Here is an 18,133-nt window from a genome sequence, read left to right as displayed (position 1 = left end):
AACGGGGGGGTTTTAAAAAAAAAGGGGGACCCAAAAAAGGGGTTTTTAAACCCCAAAAGGGGTTTTTTTTCCCCCCAAAAAAAGGGGGGGGAAAAAACCACAAAAAAAAAACCCCCTTTTGGGGGGAAAAAAAAAATTTTTCCCCCAAAGGGGGGCCCCAAAAAAAAAATTTGGGGAAAATAAAAACCCAAAAAAAGGGCGCAAAAAAAAAAAAGGGGGGGGAAAAAAAACCCCCTTTTGGTTTTAAAAACACTAAAAAATTTTTAAAAGCCAAAAACCCTTAAAAAAAAGGGAAAAAAGGGGGCCCCTTTTAAAAAAAACCCCCCCAAATTTCCCCCTTTTTTAAAAAAACCCCAAAAAAATTTTAATAAAGAAAAAACCTTAAAAAAAAAATTTAATCCCAAAAGGGGGGAAAAAAAAAGGGGGGTTTGTTTTTTCCCCCCCAAAAAAAGGGGGGGCCCCAAAAAAAAAAAAAAAAATTTTAAAAAGGGGGGAAAAAAAAAAAAAAGGGCAAAAAAAAAAAACCCCCCCCCCAAAGGGCCCCCACCCCCAAAAAAAAAGCCCCTTTTTAAAAAAAAAAAGGGGGAGAGAGAGAGAAAAAAAAAAAAAAAAAAAAAACCCCCAAAAAAAAAAAAAAATAAGGAGAGGGGGGAAAAAAAAAAAAAAAACCCCCCAAAAAAATTTTCCCCCAAAAAAAAAAAAAGGGGAAATAAAAAAAAAGGGTTTTTTTTGGGGGGGGAATGTTTAAAAACCCGGGGGGTTTTTTTTCCCGGAAAAAAAAAACCTTTTTTTTTTAAATTTAAAAAAAACCCAAAAAATTTTTTTCCCAAAGGGGGGGAAAAAATTTGTAAAAAAAACCGGGGGTAAAAAAAAAATTTTTTCCCCCCGGGGGGAAATTTTTTTAAAAAATTAAAAGGGGTTTGGGTTTTTAAAAATTGGCCCAATTTTTTTTTTTTTTTTTAAAAAAATTTTTTTTCATTTTTTTAATTTTTGGGGCCCCTTTTTCCCCCCCAAAAATTAAAAATAAAAAAAAAAATTTTAAAACCCCAAAAACCCCAAAAAAAAACCAAACCCCCCGGGAAAAAATTTTCCCCAAAAACCCAAAGGGGTTTTTTTTTTTTTTTGGGGAAAACTTTGCCCTTTGGGTTTTTAAAAAAAAAATTTTTTTTGGGGGAAAATTTTCGAAAAAAAGGGAAAAGGGTTTTTTTTTAAAAAAGAAAAAAGGGGGGGGTTTTTTTCCCGGGGGCCCCAAAAAATTTTTTTTTGGGGGGAAAAAAAAATTTTTTAATTTCGGAAAACCCCCGGGGTTTAAAGGAAAACTTTGGGGGGTTTTTTTTTCCCCTTTTAAATTTTCCCCAAATTTTTTTGTTTTTAAAAAAAAAAATTTGGTTTTGGGGTTTTTTTAAGGGGGGTTTTTCCCCCGGGGGGTTTGGGGTTTTTTAAAAATTTTTAATTTTTTAAATTTTTTTTTTTAAAAAATTTTTAAAAAGGGGGGGGTTTTAAAAAAAAAAAAAACCCCCAAAAAAAACCAAAAAATTCCCAGGGAAATTTTTTTTTCCCCCCCTTTAGTTTTTCCCCCCAAAGGGAATTTTTTAAAGGGCCCCTTGCAAAAGGCCCGGGGGAAAAAAAAAGGGGGGCCCCCTTTCCCCAAAAGGGGGGTTTTTTGGGGGGGTTTTTTTTTCTTTGGGTTTTTTTAAAAATTTTAAAAAAATTTTTTTAAAAAACCCCCCCGGGGGGAAAATTTTAAAAATTTTTGGTTTTTTTTTTAAAAAAAAAAAATGGGGTTTTGGGGGTTTTTTTTTTTAAAACGCCGTTGGGAAAAAAAAGGGGGGTTAAATTGGGGGGTTTTAAGTTTTTAAATTTGGTAAAAATTTTTTTTTTTAAAAAAATTTTTTTTAAAATTTTAATTTTTTAAATTTTTTAAAAAAAAAAGGGGGAAAAAAAAAAATAAAAAAAAAAAATTTTTTTCTTAAAAAAAAAAACCCAAAAAAAAAAAAAAATCCCCCCCCCCCCAAAAAACCCAATATTTTTGTTGTGTGGGGGGGGGGGGGGAAAAAAAAAAAAAAAAAACAAACCCAAAAAAAAAAAAAATTTTTTATTTTTAAAAAAACCCCAAAAAAAAAACCACACCGCAAAAAAAATCCCAAAAAATTTGTGGGGGGTTTTTTTTTGGGGGGAACCCCCCCCCCCTTTTTTCTTTAAAAAAAAAAAAAAAAAAAAAAAGGGGGGGGGGGGGTTTTTTTTTTAAAAATTTGGGGGGTTTTTAAAATTTTTTAAATGGGGGTTTGGGGGGAAACCCCGGGTTTTTAAAAAGGGGGCCCCCCCCCCGGGGGGTTAAAACCCCACCCCCGGGGCCGGAAAAAAAAGGGGGGGTTGGCCCTTTTTTTGGGGGGGGGGCCCCCCCCCCCCACGGGGGGGGGGGTTTAAAAAAACCCCCCCCGGGAAACCCAAAAGGGCCCGGGGGCCCCCCCCGGGGGGTTTTAGGGGGGTTTAGGGGGGGGGGGCCCCGGGGGGTTTTTTGGGGGGGGGGCCCCGGGGGGGCCCCAAAAAAAATTTTTTTTTTTAAAAATTTTTTTTTTTTTAAAAAAAAAAATTTTTTTAAAAAACCAAAAACCCTTAAACAGAAGGGGGAAAAAAAAAATTTTTGGGAAAACCCAAAAAAACCAAAAAAAACCCAAAAATTGGGGGAAAACCCAAAAAAGGGGCCCCCCCCAAAAAAAAAAAAAAACCTTAAAAAATTTTGGGGGGGGGAAAATTGAGTTGTGTGAACAGTTTGTTGTTGCTGATATGGTGGCGAGGAGACAGAGATGTGTATTAAGAACTATGGTAACTTTGGTGTATGACTTCCTCAGACCTGTTTCCATCTTTATGTCTTTCAGGCAAGATGTCCCACGACCATTTACCAGGGTATTCAGTGGTGGAAATTGAGGTAATTTTGAATTACCTTATACAGCACTATCCCGGTTCTGTTTGGCAGGATAGCCCATAAGCAGCAGGAGCGGACCGCCCTGTGGAATGATCTAGTCCACAGGGTCAATGATGTTGGCCTGCATAACCACAGTTATGAGCAGGTCCAGCTTCATTGTACTGACCTGTTTTGCAATGCCCGTCGGTGTGCTGCTGCAGTCCAGGGGATCACCTCACAACAGGGGGAGGCATTGCCATCCATCCACCCCTGACATGTGTTCAGGAGTCCCTCACCAGCCTTGTGGCACCTACCCGCCCACACACCCAACAAGTGGAGGTGGATGCTACCCACACACCGGCTGAGGAGCATGAAAGTAAGGCCACAGAACAACTCAGTAGACCACTGTTGTGTATGCATCTGCATCTGTACAGGTAGATCATGCATATGTGAGATGTTTTATATATATATATATATATATATATATATATATATATATATATATATATTGTTGTTGGCCCAGATGACATACCAATGGAAGCATGGAGGTGCTTAGGAGAAATGGCAGTGGAATTTCTAACTAGATTGTTTAATGAAATTTTCTAAAGCCAGAGAATGCCTGAGGAGTGGAGAAAAAGTGTTTTGGTACCTATCTTTAACAATAAGGGTGATGTGCAGAGCTGCAGTAACTACAGAGGGATAAAACTGATTAGTCACAGCTTGAAGTTATGGGAAAGAGTAGTGGAAGCAAGGTTAAGAAGGGAGGTGATGATTAGTGATCAGCAGTATGGTTTCATGCCAGGAAGAGCACTACAGATGCAATGTTTGCTCTGAGAGTGTTGTTAGAAATACAGAGAAGGTCAGAAGGAGTTGCATTGTGTCTTTGTAGACTTGGGGAAAGCATATGACAGGGTGCCTAGAGAAGAGTTGTGGTATTGTATGAGGAAGTCGGGAGTGGCAGAAGTATGTAAGAGTGGTACAGGATATGTACGAGGGTAGTGTGACAGTGGTGAGGACTGCAGTGGGAGTGACAGATCCGTTTAAGGTGGAGGTGGGATTACATCAAGGATCAGCTCTGAGTCCTTTCTTATTTGCAGTGGTGATGGACAGGTTGACAGATGAAATCAGACAGGAGGCCCGTGGACTATGATGTTTGCAGATGACATTGTGATCTGTAGTGAGAGTAGGAATCAGGTTGAGGAGACTCTGGAGAGGTGGAGATATGCTCTAGAGCAGATGAATGAAGGTCAGCAAGGCTAAGACAGAATATATGAGTGTAAATGAGAGGAGGGTAGAGGAATGGTGAGGATGCAGGGAGTAGAGTTGGTAAAGGTTGACGAGTTTACGTACTTGGGATCAACAGTTCAGAGTAATGGTGAATGTAGAAAAGAGGTGAAGAAGAGAGTACAGGCAGGGTGGAATGGGTGGAGAAGAGTGTCAGGAGTGATTTGTGACAGACGGGTATCAGTAAGAGTGAAAGGAAGGTCTACAAGAGTGTAGTGAGACCAGCTATGTTATATGGGTTGGAGACAGTGGCATTGACAAAAGGCAGGAGTCAGAGCTGGATGTGGCAGAGTTAAAGATGTTAAGATTTGCAATCGGTGTGACTAGGATGGATAGGATTAGGAATCAGTATATTAGAGGGTCAGCTCATGTTGGACAGTTTGGAGACAAAGCAAGAAAGGCGAGATTGCGTTGGTTTGGACATGTGCTGAGGAGGGATGATGGGTATATTGGGAAAAAGATGCTAAGGATGGAGCTGCCAGGTAAGAGGAATAGAGGAAGGCCTAAGATAAGGTTTATGGTGGTGAGAGAAAAGGACATGCAGGCGGTTGGTGTGACAGAGCAAGATGCAGAGGATAGGAAGAAATGGAAAGAGATGATCACTGTGTGTGACAGCTACTTCAGGCTAGCGGGAAAAGCCGAAAGAGAATGATGATGATGATATATATATATATATATATATATATATATATATATATATATATATATATATATATATATATAGTCTGTTGCTACATAGTAGTAATAAACAGATGTGCATAAGCTGTAGTATTGTGGACTTGTACTGTTGATGTACTGTAATGCTGCACCTCCTCCCCCCATAGCAATGCCATAGCTGTGGCCACATACATCACATCTCACACTCTTATGTAGGTCCCTCTGGTATACCACCAAGGCAGCAGCCTGTAGCTGGTGAGTATGGTTTATGTTCATGCTTGCCAATACACTGGGCATGTACTGGCTATTGTATATACCATGCACACATCTAACACACCTACCCATAATGCATGCTGTACATGTTCACATATTGTTGCTGTTAACTGCACTGCATCACAGTGGTGACCATAATGGGGGTATCTGAAGGGCATGTCAGACACCTGCAAGATAACTAACATCCTGTCATTGTGAAATGTGTCCACAGGGATGACCATAATGGTGGGACACATGGCCTACAGTAGGGACATGTGTGAAACATCACCCTTATACAGTCCTACAACAGTGTATATACCAGTATTACAATGGCAACTGTTACAGATCAACACTACAGCATATCATAATATTGTGGTCCACAACCCTTAACATTTGCAATGTGGTCCCAACATGAGCACTGAGTGTGTAATATGAAACTGTAGGTTAGGGCTGCAAATATGGAGAATACATACCTTCACAAACACTGGTAGCATATGTGTGCACACACTCCAGAGAAAATATAGTGGAGGCAGCTGTTGAGGTATTGCCTGCATGCATTTGACAAGTCCCCAATGACACACCACGTAGTGGTCAGCTGTCTAAGACATCTGGCCATCATATGTGCACACTTACCTGCAACAGAGGCAGGCGTGGCTTTCACAAATCGTACATGACATGGCATGGGCCCCATACCCAACAGGTAGCACCCATGAGCTGCACATGTAGCCATACCTCACCATTGCATATGCCATGGCAAACAGTGCAGACAGTCATGTATGTGGCAAGTACGTATGGGACAGGAATGATGTAGGACAAAAACAGATGGCCACCCAAGACAAATGCTGTCACATGTAGTAAACTGGTCATGCAGGCTGGCCACTTGCATGCCACAACACTGAGGGGGTAGCAGGTATGTCCAGCAAGTACTGGCTGTGCACTACCCATGTCAGCAATTGTCTGGACTCTGCAAGTGTGTGGCCTATGGGTTAGGATAAACAGATGTGACAGTTGTACCACAGGAAACATCAGCCAGGCATCTGTACAGGTAGTGTATGCATAGCAGAAGAGGTCCCCAACAGTCATGTGTTGCAATGTGTACTGGTGTACCATGACCACGCTGGAAACCTACAGACAATATTATGTAAGATACAGGTGCTGCACAACCAATGCCTCACCCCACCTCAGGCCCACCATCCCCATCTGTACTGTGCTGGTGCCAGTTTACATCTGTATGTTTGCCAGTCAATAGCTGGGACTAGGCTGTTACATGTGGTGTTCAATGTTTGGGACACTGCAAACTGACACACGTGTAGGCCATAGTTGTCAATCATCTGCAAAAAGGCTGAATGTGGGGAGGGTGTGTCATCATGACACACCAGTGCACTGCAGCAGGGATACTACAGATGCTAAGAATGGCTGTATCTGCATACAGTCAGGTTCAGGAACTGTGGCAGACGTAACCCTAACTCCACAGCAATAGTGATGGCAGTGTGTGAACACCAAGGGATGTGCACATGAATAGACCTTGCAATCATGCAGAGTTGGGGGACATGTGTAGGGCAGACTGACCATATACTGGCAAATGCAGATGGCCCATGCTAGTATACCCCTGCCAGGAATAATGACTGCTGTAGTACACATAATAGGTGCAACAAACTGTCATGATAAGGGCGTGCACACACATATGCACCCACAGAGTGTATGCATCGTGATCAGCATCTGCACACCTAACACATGTCTTAGACACTGCATGTGAATGTACAGGACATATGCCACATATCAGGCTAATGTAATGTTAATATATGCGGTGATGTGGTCCCATGGCATATTAAGGAAGAGTGCAGCATATCAATAAGGGTGTGTACACTCCCCATAGCCATGGTAAGTTTTGACAGTTGTCAGTGTAATAGTATCGTACTGGTCATACATGCACCGCTGATGCTGAGATCTGTAAATCAGACATCAGGCATTCACAAATGACATCTGTCCACATATCATCCCAGGTATGTTTAGCTCAAACACATAGGGGCTGTGAGCATTAGAGCAGACATATCTGGCACAGTAATACACATTCAGCAATGGTTCACACACATGTGAGGATTGGTGCACAGTACATGGCAGGGTGTAGAACAAGTGAACAGCAATACTGTGTACATGGGTGCAGTGTTTTCCAGGAAAAGGGACATCACCTTTTGAAATTTTGAAATTGAAAATAAGTGTGAGAAGCTGTGCAAGATGCCTATGGCTTACACTACTGTCATTCTGTTTGTAGTTTGGGTGTGAAAGTAGACTTTTATGATGGAAATGTTGTGAATTGGGCAGTTTTGTCATTTTTGGTTCATGCATTTTGTTTCATTGCCTACAATACAGCCTACTGGAAATATGTTCAAACAATAAATTTAAAATGTGTTCTGTCTAACAAGTGTGCTGTATTATACAAGGAATATAACTTAATATAGTCAGGAAGGTGTATCAAAGAAAAGAACACACGTATGTTTCTTGTTTTGTGTGCAAGGGGCTAATGATATGACAACAGCCCAAAGGTAATCTTTATCCACCACTGGCCAGATGCATTTTCTTTGGATGTGGTGTGGGTTTCAATGCTGCTTCAATGAATGTGAGTTTCAAGGGCAGAGAAGTTTTAATGCCAAGTCTATTTTCATTGTGAGACAGTATTGCTTTGTTTATCAGATGTCTGTAAAAATAAAATCCAAATCATTGTAGAAGTAAAGCAGTATGCACACATTAGTGTTTATGGTAAATGGGGTGAAATAGCCAGGTAATGGGACATTGGAATGGCTACAGGGGGACTCTGTTGCCATATTTTGGTTGTCTGTCCTTCAGCTTGCATTTGAAAGTTGGTATCCCACAATTCCATTGGAGTGGTTGGGGTTACGTAATTATGTATGCAAATTAGATGTTAATGGGCATACAGATTTGTACCTATTTTGTATGGGCCTTATCCAGATTTTTGATGTTTCCAGGTTGAGAGGTATGATTATAACTGTTAGTAACACTGACTGATTGTGGTCTCCATAATGTTATCCATTTGCATTGTAGGGGTACATGTGTCAGCAGGAGGATGGTCTGCAGTCATATTCCACAAAGGGTATGGCACTATGGTGACACCATGGCTGTGACTTATCCTAGGTACAGTTGAACACATGTCACAGGTTTGTATAACAGTTACTGCCTGTGCCACATGTACAGGTGACCCACTGGGACATGTATAATCAGCAACCTGATGAAGATCCATCCACATACACGCACACTCTTACTTGGCAACACTGGGACTAGACCCCTAACTAGGTAGGTAGTGCTACTGAAGTGTGTGACTTTCATTGCACACACCATACAGCGTTTAGGGTAAGGAGTGTTCCAGGTTACATGTTACATGCAGAATATCCCCAGACATGTACAGTATGGTAATGGGGGATGTAATGGTTGTATATGGACAATACATACTGTGACAATACATCATATACACATTAACAGACACATAACAGGCAGACACATATCCGAGGGACCTGGGCCTATCTGTGCTAACTTACTTGTCAGTGTGTCCAATGTGTTACAAGTAGGCTGCATACAGCACAAGCATAACTGGGCTAGATTGTGGTATCATTTACCTGTATGGTTGATGATGATAGTGGCCACCAAACAGTGGTACATGGGACATATACCAGGTGTACCACTGTGTAATGACAGTGTAAACAGCACCCACATCCCACAGTGGATATTGTACTCACTGGAACACATAATGACACTCTGACATGCCCACCATTACACATTGCCCATGACTGCAATACAACCCATTGTACATCCCAACAGTGGTACTACAGGGATATGCATCTAATGCACATGCCACAGGCATAGTAGGGTGTTGCATTGTCATGCCTCACCTATGGGCAACAACAACACTACCCATACTACTGTTTGGCAATGTGTATTGTAATAGGAGCATGTGGCCTCGGACAGCTGTACCCTACAGATATACAGACATGCACACATACATACACTTGCCAGAACTCAATGGGTATCCCATGCCTATCGACCCATTTGTACATCACTGTTATGCTGGTACTGCAAGGCTCATGTAGCCATTAGGGAGAGGAGTGTAACAGGGCACATGTAATGTCCGGTACAGCAGCAGCCACATCTTACTATGGCAATGGGTGTTGCGGTGGTTGTGAAGGCCATCATGGTATTTCCAACTACAGGTGTACTAACACTCAGACACTGCTATCCTCATTAATGCACATGTACACATTTGTCAGTACTGGGGTGCATTGCTGCAGGTGGTCATAGGTGTGTACCTGGCTATTGTCCATGGAGAGACTGGAAGTGTAGGGGATGTGTGTACAGTGGTATCATGCCACCTGCCATGTGCCAGCAGGCAATCTATTGGCAGACACCATTGTGGTGACCCTCAGGGTGAGAGTGACATGCATCAGCCAATCCTCTGGGTGCCTCCTGCAAATGGCCACTGAGGTGATCCAGTTGACATGTATGCAACATGTATTACAACACATGGTTAGTGTCTGTGATGGAGACCTGCACCCAAGCATGTTCTGATGACTGTGGTAATGTAGTGGAGGTACCTGTGGCATATTGTGCGTGCAGGGTGTTGTCTCCTATATGTGCCAGTTATAACACAGTTGGGCAGAAATGTCAGTGTTAGTCAACCATAGGTTGCCTGTAGTATCCAAGCTGGATACCTGCCATCTGCACATCTGTACAGGGACTGACAGACATCATCTTGGCAAGTAGCTATGCAGTAGGATGAATGTGTCAACAGATAGACATCTGACACTAATATGTATGCCATTACTACATGTTGGAATCCCTCACTGGCTTGTGCTGCGCAGACAGTAATCTACAGTTACTTTCCACATATCAGATCATTATTCAGTAGGGGATATATACTGTGACACAGCTCACACACCAGGAACATGACAGTGAGGCCTCAGAGTCCAGCTATGCCTGCAGGGATGCTTGTTGTCAGTACTACATTTAGCAATCTACGTTTGCCTGGAAAAGCACTGTTAACAGTAGTACTGCCATGATACACTACACACCAGTGTGACAACACATAACTTGGGTTACTACCCTTGTATGTAACACATTCACATGGATAAGAGTGCTGTACAGGTCTTATATACTTGAGTGCCCCAGACATGACACTCACACTCCTTGTTACTGTAATGACAGCACATAGACACAAGTTATGTACAAGGCATTACATGCACTTATTACAGATGTCGTTAGCCTGCTATATTATCAGACTGGGACATGAGCACTGGTTACCAGGGCTGAGCCATGCTTAGCAGGTTTCAACATTGCTGAAATATTACAGCTGAGCATATTTGTGCACTGGTAAGCAAAGCCTACATGGTGTAAATGCCCATACGTTTAACCGTACCTTAGCACTGCTTAGCTTCACGCAAACCCATGCAAACATACTTAAAGCTGCTCAAAACTGCCTTAACCACTCTGTATCCAACAGCCCTAGTTCTGCCCAGCAAAAAAACACACCAGCCCTGAACCCAGGACCCAACAAACTATAGTCATAACAGTTAACCACTAGCCATGACAGCTGTGAAGACAGTTGTTGTTTTTCCAATATATCTGTCAGTACACATATTGAATAGTACTGAACAATTGCTTTGACCTCCACAATTGGGTAGTATATGTTATTGCTATTACTGTTGCATCACATATCTTGTTATATCTAAATATACAGATATCAGATACATACGGTGAGATACATCTGGGAAAATATACAGAACCATGATGTTTACACATGACAAGGATATGGATATATACATACACATATGTAGATGTATGTCTACATGTACATACACATATATATTCATATATATATGTATTTCTATACATCTGTATAGTGCATTATATATATGGCGACTTTTAGATCTCTCTGTATGTATATATATATATATATATATATATATATATATATATATATATATATATATATGCACATCCTATGTGTAACTATATGTGCATATATATCTATATATCTGTATATGTGTAGACATATATAGCTGTGTATAGGTATATATTTGAGTTTGTATATATATATATATATATATATATATATATATATATATATATATATATATATATATATCCATATATGTACACAGATATGTATATGTGTATATATATCTATATAGCTATATGGGTATATATATATATATATATATATATATATATATATATATATATATATATATATAGATATAGATATATACACATATATGTTTACTATATGTCCAGAACATCATGGAGTGGAGTCCTAGCTCAGCACCAATAGTCCCAACTGCTAAGTGCAAGGGGATGTCATGTATATATTGCAGGTATATATGTAGACTGTTGCTACTGTAACAGGGGTTGTTGTAACAGACATATTGTATGTGGGAGGTCAGATCTGCTTTTGACATGTATGCCATTGGCTACTGACAGACATCCTAAGGACATCGTAGTACAGTACCACTGCTAGCACAGTAATGATCCTGTGGACTACAACAGAGATATGACCAATATATATGGATAGTCTGGCACTCTGTGGTCAGTCCAGAGGTGTAAAAAGATCCCCTTCATGTGAGGCATGTGGACCTCACCTGACAATGTGGATGTTAACAGCCATGTACATGGGTATATCACGTAAATACTTCACTACATATGCCCACACAGTTTATGCATTCACACACGCCAGTCTGTCCTGACACATAATACCTAGTGGTGCGGAGGTCACATGGCCATATACTACCCAATAGTTAGTGACATACATCTGTACAGAATCCCACTGCTTTGTCAGAAATACACAACAGGTATGGTGGCCTGGCAGCAGTATGTCTTGCAAATAACTGGACATAACACACACTGGGTAATTACACTAAGCTGCTAGGCATGTCACAAAGCACTGTGCAAACTACAGGCAGACTGCCACAACACTGGACTACATTTTGTTTGGGGGAATACGCATGTACCTGCAAATATAGCAGGCTCAACATGCATTTCACAGCACAGAGTAACAGACACCTGTGAGAAAGTGGATATCCACAACCAATTTTAACACAGCCACATATGGTACGCAAGCTTAATATGACACTATATGGACTGTCTGATAAACACCATCTCATATGAGCCACTCACACACTAACCCTACATAAACTGGGTCATGACACAGTGTGGTCTGATGCCTGTCTGTGGTATGTGTGTTTGGCCCTACAGACATGTGAGCCAATAGGGTACCATACACTGGAGCAGCATGTAACATCAGATAGAACATGACCAGGAACAATGGCATCTACCATAGTCTGTGCACAGCCCAAGGTACGTGTGCGCAATACACATACTGTCGACAATCACCATAAGTATACAGACCCCAGTACAGTACACACAACCACAGAATGCCCAGGTTATGTCCTCAGAAATAACCCCTCTAGCAGTTTGATATCTGACTGGCTATCAGGTATGATGTCAATAAATAATGGTGTACAGAACATATGCACCTCTTACCACATGACATATGTACAAAGGTTGACAGACTTGTGGCTGGAGCCACAAACACTGGGCCAGTATTGACATGTCGCTGTGATAACCTCATACATTTACCGTAATACTAGAGTTGTTGTGACATATGTCCTATGAGGGATATGAAGTCAGTAACTCTCATGGCTGTCACCATGTACTGAATGCAATCCTCAGATTATGCTTCTGCAGTTCTAAGATAGGTGTTCTGTGAGTAACACAAGAAACATAAGGCTCCACACACTGCCCCGTCTTCAGATAACACTACAGATGGGAGTTTCCTCAAACACATAACACTGTTATGACAGGTATTACATCGTGTAGACCAGCCATATCCACACACACCCTGTTAAACTGACATTACTCCAAATGCAGAAGAGCAACACTTACATTGTGTAGTCAGGTCTGGCACATGACCCTCCTGTCTGTTGGCCTGTCTCCACAGTGTATGTTGTTAGAAGTAAATTGCAATACCATCTGTGATGCTGTTTGCCAAATACCAACTTGAGGTCCTGCTTACAGTGAATTAAAAGGCCCAACACCCATATGATGTTCCTAGATATTGGAGTGTGTTTCCATGCGATTGGCTATGGGAATGTTACCACAGCTGTTCCACATGCAATCAGCTAGAGGGGGACTGCAATTCATGCAGAGGCCATCAGCTGATCATGAGCATCACTTACAAAACTCAAGCTGCTGCCTAAGCAAAGCAGGTGTACATCTCCGCATCCACCAGAGAGGGAATGAGAAAGACAGACAGAAACAAAATAAGTCAGGGAGAGGGTGGGAAAGTAAAACCTAAGCATGCTTGTATCACACACCTGCCAGCATGTGGTTTTAAACCCCTGACTGACTATGTATTGCTATCACATGTCTATGCAGTTATTGCATGTGTCACATAGCTTACATGTTGGTGAGCTGTCCAAAGGTATATCTGATGGTGAGTGACATCATCAACAGTGATATATTAGTGATAAGGTAGGTGTAGTACACGTGCCTGTCCAAATGAACGGGTGTCAACGTCAACGCAGCCACACTCTCTCAGGGACTCACACACATTAACACAGTTGGCAGGGTCAGGAATAGAGTTCCTAACTAGTTTGCCACAATACAGTAATACACAGGTATCACATGCACCACAGGGGTTATCCAGATGCTATATGGACAAAGGGTATGTGAAGGTGTCTGACATTAGACGGCATGCTTCAGTAGGCCAATGGGAGTTGTAGTGAGTGTGAATAGGGTCAAACGCATCATACTCCACACACACAGACACATGGTGCCAGTACTGACATGCATGGGTGCATTGCTTCACAGGTGTGTAGTGGTTGACTGTGCCAGAAGGCTGTACAAGGCTAGGTGAAGGGTATACCTTGGCATCAGGCCACATGACAATGGCCTGCAGTGTGGCACAGGGGTATAGTGTTTGGATTGGCCCACACAGGTGGATATTGTATTCACCATCTAGTCACCTGGGTTACTATTGTGTGTGGCCAGTGCTGTATAATGCTTACCATGTATGTGTTCTATAGTCCATGACATGGACAGTGTCTGGGATGTGCACACATCCCACATGCATGTTCAGTGACATGTGGAACTGTACCTGGGGTGGCTGGCCCATGTTGTGTACACAGATTGTTGTCATCAGATATTCCAGTCTTGACCTCATGTGGTGGCAACTGGTAATGGACACCAGGTTGACCCTGCACCTACATTGATAGCATGATACCAGTATTCCCTGGTGTTAGTGGCATCTGTCTATACAGGGCATGTGTTCAAGACATGGTGTGTCCTTTGTGGGTCACATTTGATGGCACTACAGTTGTTGCAGGCGTCCAGTGGGGAACATAGTGAAGGTGCACTGTCTGCAATCATGTGTCTATTGCAGTGATGGGACAGGGTGCCATGCCCTCTGTAGTCCACTGCAATCACACCATGATTACTATCTGTGGGCAATATGCAGGGTACTGCCAACAAAGCGGTTGTTGCCTAGGCAAGTGTGTTTGTGTATGAGACATTGGTTGGGAGTGTTCTTTGGGTAATACAAGGGTTGCTTAATTTGTTCATCAGGCCTTGATGTCACATGTAGGAGTATGGATTGGCAACCCCAGCCTCTCAGCTATTTGACATCTGTTATCCTTGTAAGGTGGACATTGTGACATATAATAGGCTTACCACATAAGAAATTTACAAAACCCACCCCTCAATGAGTCCAGCTGTCACACACTCACAGCCACCTCCACACAGGATATAAATGATATACACAGTCACACACAAAGTTTCACATTTACCATGTTTGGGATTGGAACTGCTATCTAACTAGTTTATCACACTACAGCATTACACACTTATAGGATGCACCACAGAGATTACTAGACTTCTTCTTCCCCAAAGGTGTATTTCAAAGGGAATGCCATCAACAGGCTTGCCAAAGAAGGGCAATGGAGGTTGTATTGACTGTGAATGGCCTCAAAAGCATTGCTCCCTACAAAGACAAACAAACATCCACACTTGGCATGTCTGGGAATAGAACCCCTACCAAACTACTGTATCACACTACAGCATTACGTTGTTATAGGATGCACCACCAGGATTACTGGACTATTCCTTCCCCAAAAGTGTATTTCAAAATGAATGACATCAGCAGGCTTGCCAAAGAAGGACAATGGAAGTTGTATTGACTGTGAATGGCCTCAAAAGCATTGCTCCCTACACAGACAAACACACACACACATCCATACTTGCCATGTCTGGGAATAGAACCCCTACTTACCTATTATATCATACTATAGCATTATGCTGTTATAGGATGCACCACAGGGATTACTGGATTACTCCTTCTCTAAAAGTGTTTTTCAAAATGAATGACATCAGCAGGATTGCCAAAGAAGGGCAATGGAGGTTGTATTGACTGGGAATGGCCTCAAAAACATTGCTGCCTACACAGACAAACAAACACCAACACTTCCCATGTCTGGGAATAGAACCCCTACCATATTACTATCTCACACTACAGCATTACACTGATATAAAACGCACCACAGAGATTACTGCACTACTCCTTCCCAAAAAGTGTATTTCAAAATGAATGATATCAGCAGGCTTGCCAAAGAAGGGGACTGGAGGTTGAATTGACTGTGAATGGCCTCAAAAGCATTGCTCCTTACACAGACAAATACACACACACACACACACACACACACACACACACACACACACACACACACACACACACACACACACACACACACACACACACACACCAGTGGCGGCTGGTGACCTCAAATTACAGGGGGGCTGCAGGAGACAGCTGAATGGGTGGGGTCAAGGGGAGGGGGTGTGGTCAACCAGAAAGGGGAGGAGCTATGCACAAAACCAAAAAAACTAACTTTAATTAAATACGCTGCCCTGGGTGGCAAACCATCATTATGAAAGTCCAATCAAGACAAAAATAAGTGTAGAAGAATAAAAATATTTCAATGCATTGGCTGCATGACAGCTTACTTAATATCTAGATGGAAACAAAAGGTTGTGAGGCATGAAAAATAAATTACTTTTAAATACATTACTGGAATGCCAGTCAAAATCAAGTATAAGAAAAACCAGAAGCACTCAACTCAAACCACTTCTCCTTGCACTGCAGTCCTAATTATAATATATTCAGCTTTATTAAAGTACCAAGTAACATGCTGAAAGTAGAAATCTATGTGATGCCCCACTTGTAAAAATGTTTCTTATCCAAAAAGACCTGCTGCCTGACAACTTGTTTCATGGGAAAACATGATAAAAGTAAAAATGAAAAGCAAACAAGAAACAAGCTCAAGATACATTGCTTAAAGGATTACTGTACAGGTTATGGACCACACATGATTGGCATTCTGTTTAGTTTACGGGTAAAGTCTGTAGAGATGACTGGAAGTCTCCAACAAGTGTAATGAGCTTTTTAAAATAATGGAATCCTGTCCTTTAATACCCAAGGCTTATACATTATCTAGTCAAGTATTCTCTGCATGGCAACAACAGAAAGGCTTTCAATGTTGGCAATTCTTTAACAGTATGCTTATTAAAGCTTACTTGCATCTTACGATCTCAGACAAGCTTACCTTATGGTCATTAAAGCATTGCTACTTAAAACACAGAGCAACAGGCACTTTGAGTAATAAGCATAAATCAACAGTACAAAAATATGACAGAAACCAGACCATTCTGCAAAATCAAGGACAGATGAAAAGCCACTGTAGTACTTATGCAGTGTGTCCTCCCCATCCAAGGTAGATACAACTACTCCTTGCCTTGCTTGGACACATCCAGAGTCACTACATGGGGAGTGGGTGCAACAAGCATGTCACAATTTGAAATCTCTCTGGCTGACTGTGATGGCCCTGACACATTTGTCATACTTCTCAACCTCAAGAGCAAGAAATCTGGACAAAGCCATACACAGAAGTGGGACAAAGGCCCAACAATAAGGACAATTTTAAATATTGCTCTAATAAACTTAGAAAGATAATAGAATAGGTCTTGCATTAGTATGAATTTTCTGAAGGGTATAAAATCTGAAACTCAAATGTCTGTTTTCTAACTTCAGTCTTTAGTGATTTGTCACTAATTTGCCAAAAACACAATTTTATGAAAATGGACAAAAATGTGATGCAAAAATATAAAATAGACACACAATACAGCTGCTACCTGTCAAAGAAGGACACTTTAATATTAGTACTGCTACCTTGAGCAGCTGACAAAATATAAAAGAATCTACATGCATTTCAAGTAATCTATAACTTTGATTATTACAGTTATTTCTTAATTGTAAACCCTCCATGTTTTCTTCCAAAATTGCTATTTTGGAGGGATTATAAGGGGAAGAGCAACATTTTGAGCCAAAAATTGGGGACAGTTGAGAGGTTGGCTATGCCTAATTCTATAAAGCAATTTATTTGCATGTACCTCTCAACCTGTTAATGCAGTAAATCTGAACAAGGCCAAATATATTGGGGCACATATAAACAGTACTAAAATTGCTCTTGTATAAATTGAGACAGTTGATAGAACAGCTCTTACTTTAACATGCATTTTCTGAAGGTTATGAAGTCTGAAACTTATTGAGTGACTTCTGGCAAATCATTTAGGAATTAAAACTACAAATTTTATGAACAACAAACCAAAAATAAGAAGCAAAAATCTATTCATTCTTTGAAAATCTGGACAGTTGGGAGGTATAGTTCAGCTGGGCCTGTCTGAGTTTGCTGCCCTTCACCCCCTGACAAAATAATGGTTGAATGGAGCCTCTGCAGCCATTCCAATGAACCATTATACTTGGCTATTTCACTCCATTTACCATAAACACTAATGTGCATACTTGCTTTACTTCTATGATGAGTTGGACTTCATTTGAAAGTTTTATTTTGTATTTTACAGCACAAACACCAAGTCATCTGTTAAACAAAACAATGCAGTCTCACAATGAAAACTTAGCAT

The sequence above is a fragment of the Protopterus annectens genome, chromosome 4.part0 (genome assembly GCF_019279795.1).
Source record: "Protopterus annectens isolate FY-2018-M chromosome 4.part0, PAN1.0, whole genome shotgun sequence".
NCBI lineage: Eukaryota > Metazoa > Chordata > Ceratodontiformes > Protopteridae > Protopterus > Protopterus annectens.
This window is presented reverse-complemented; position numbering follows the sequence as displayed.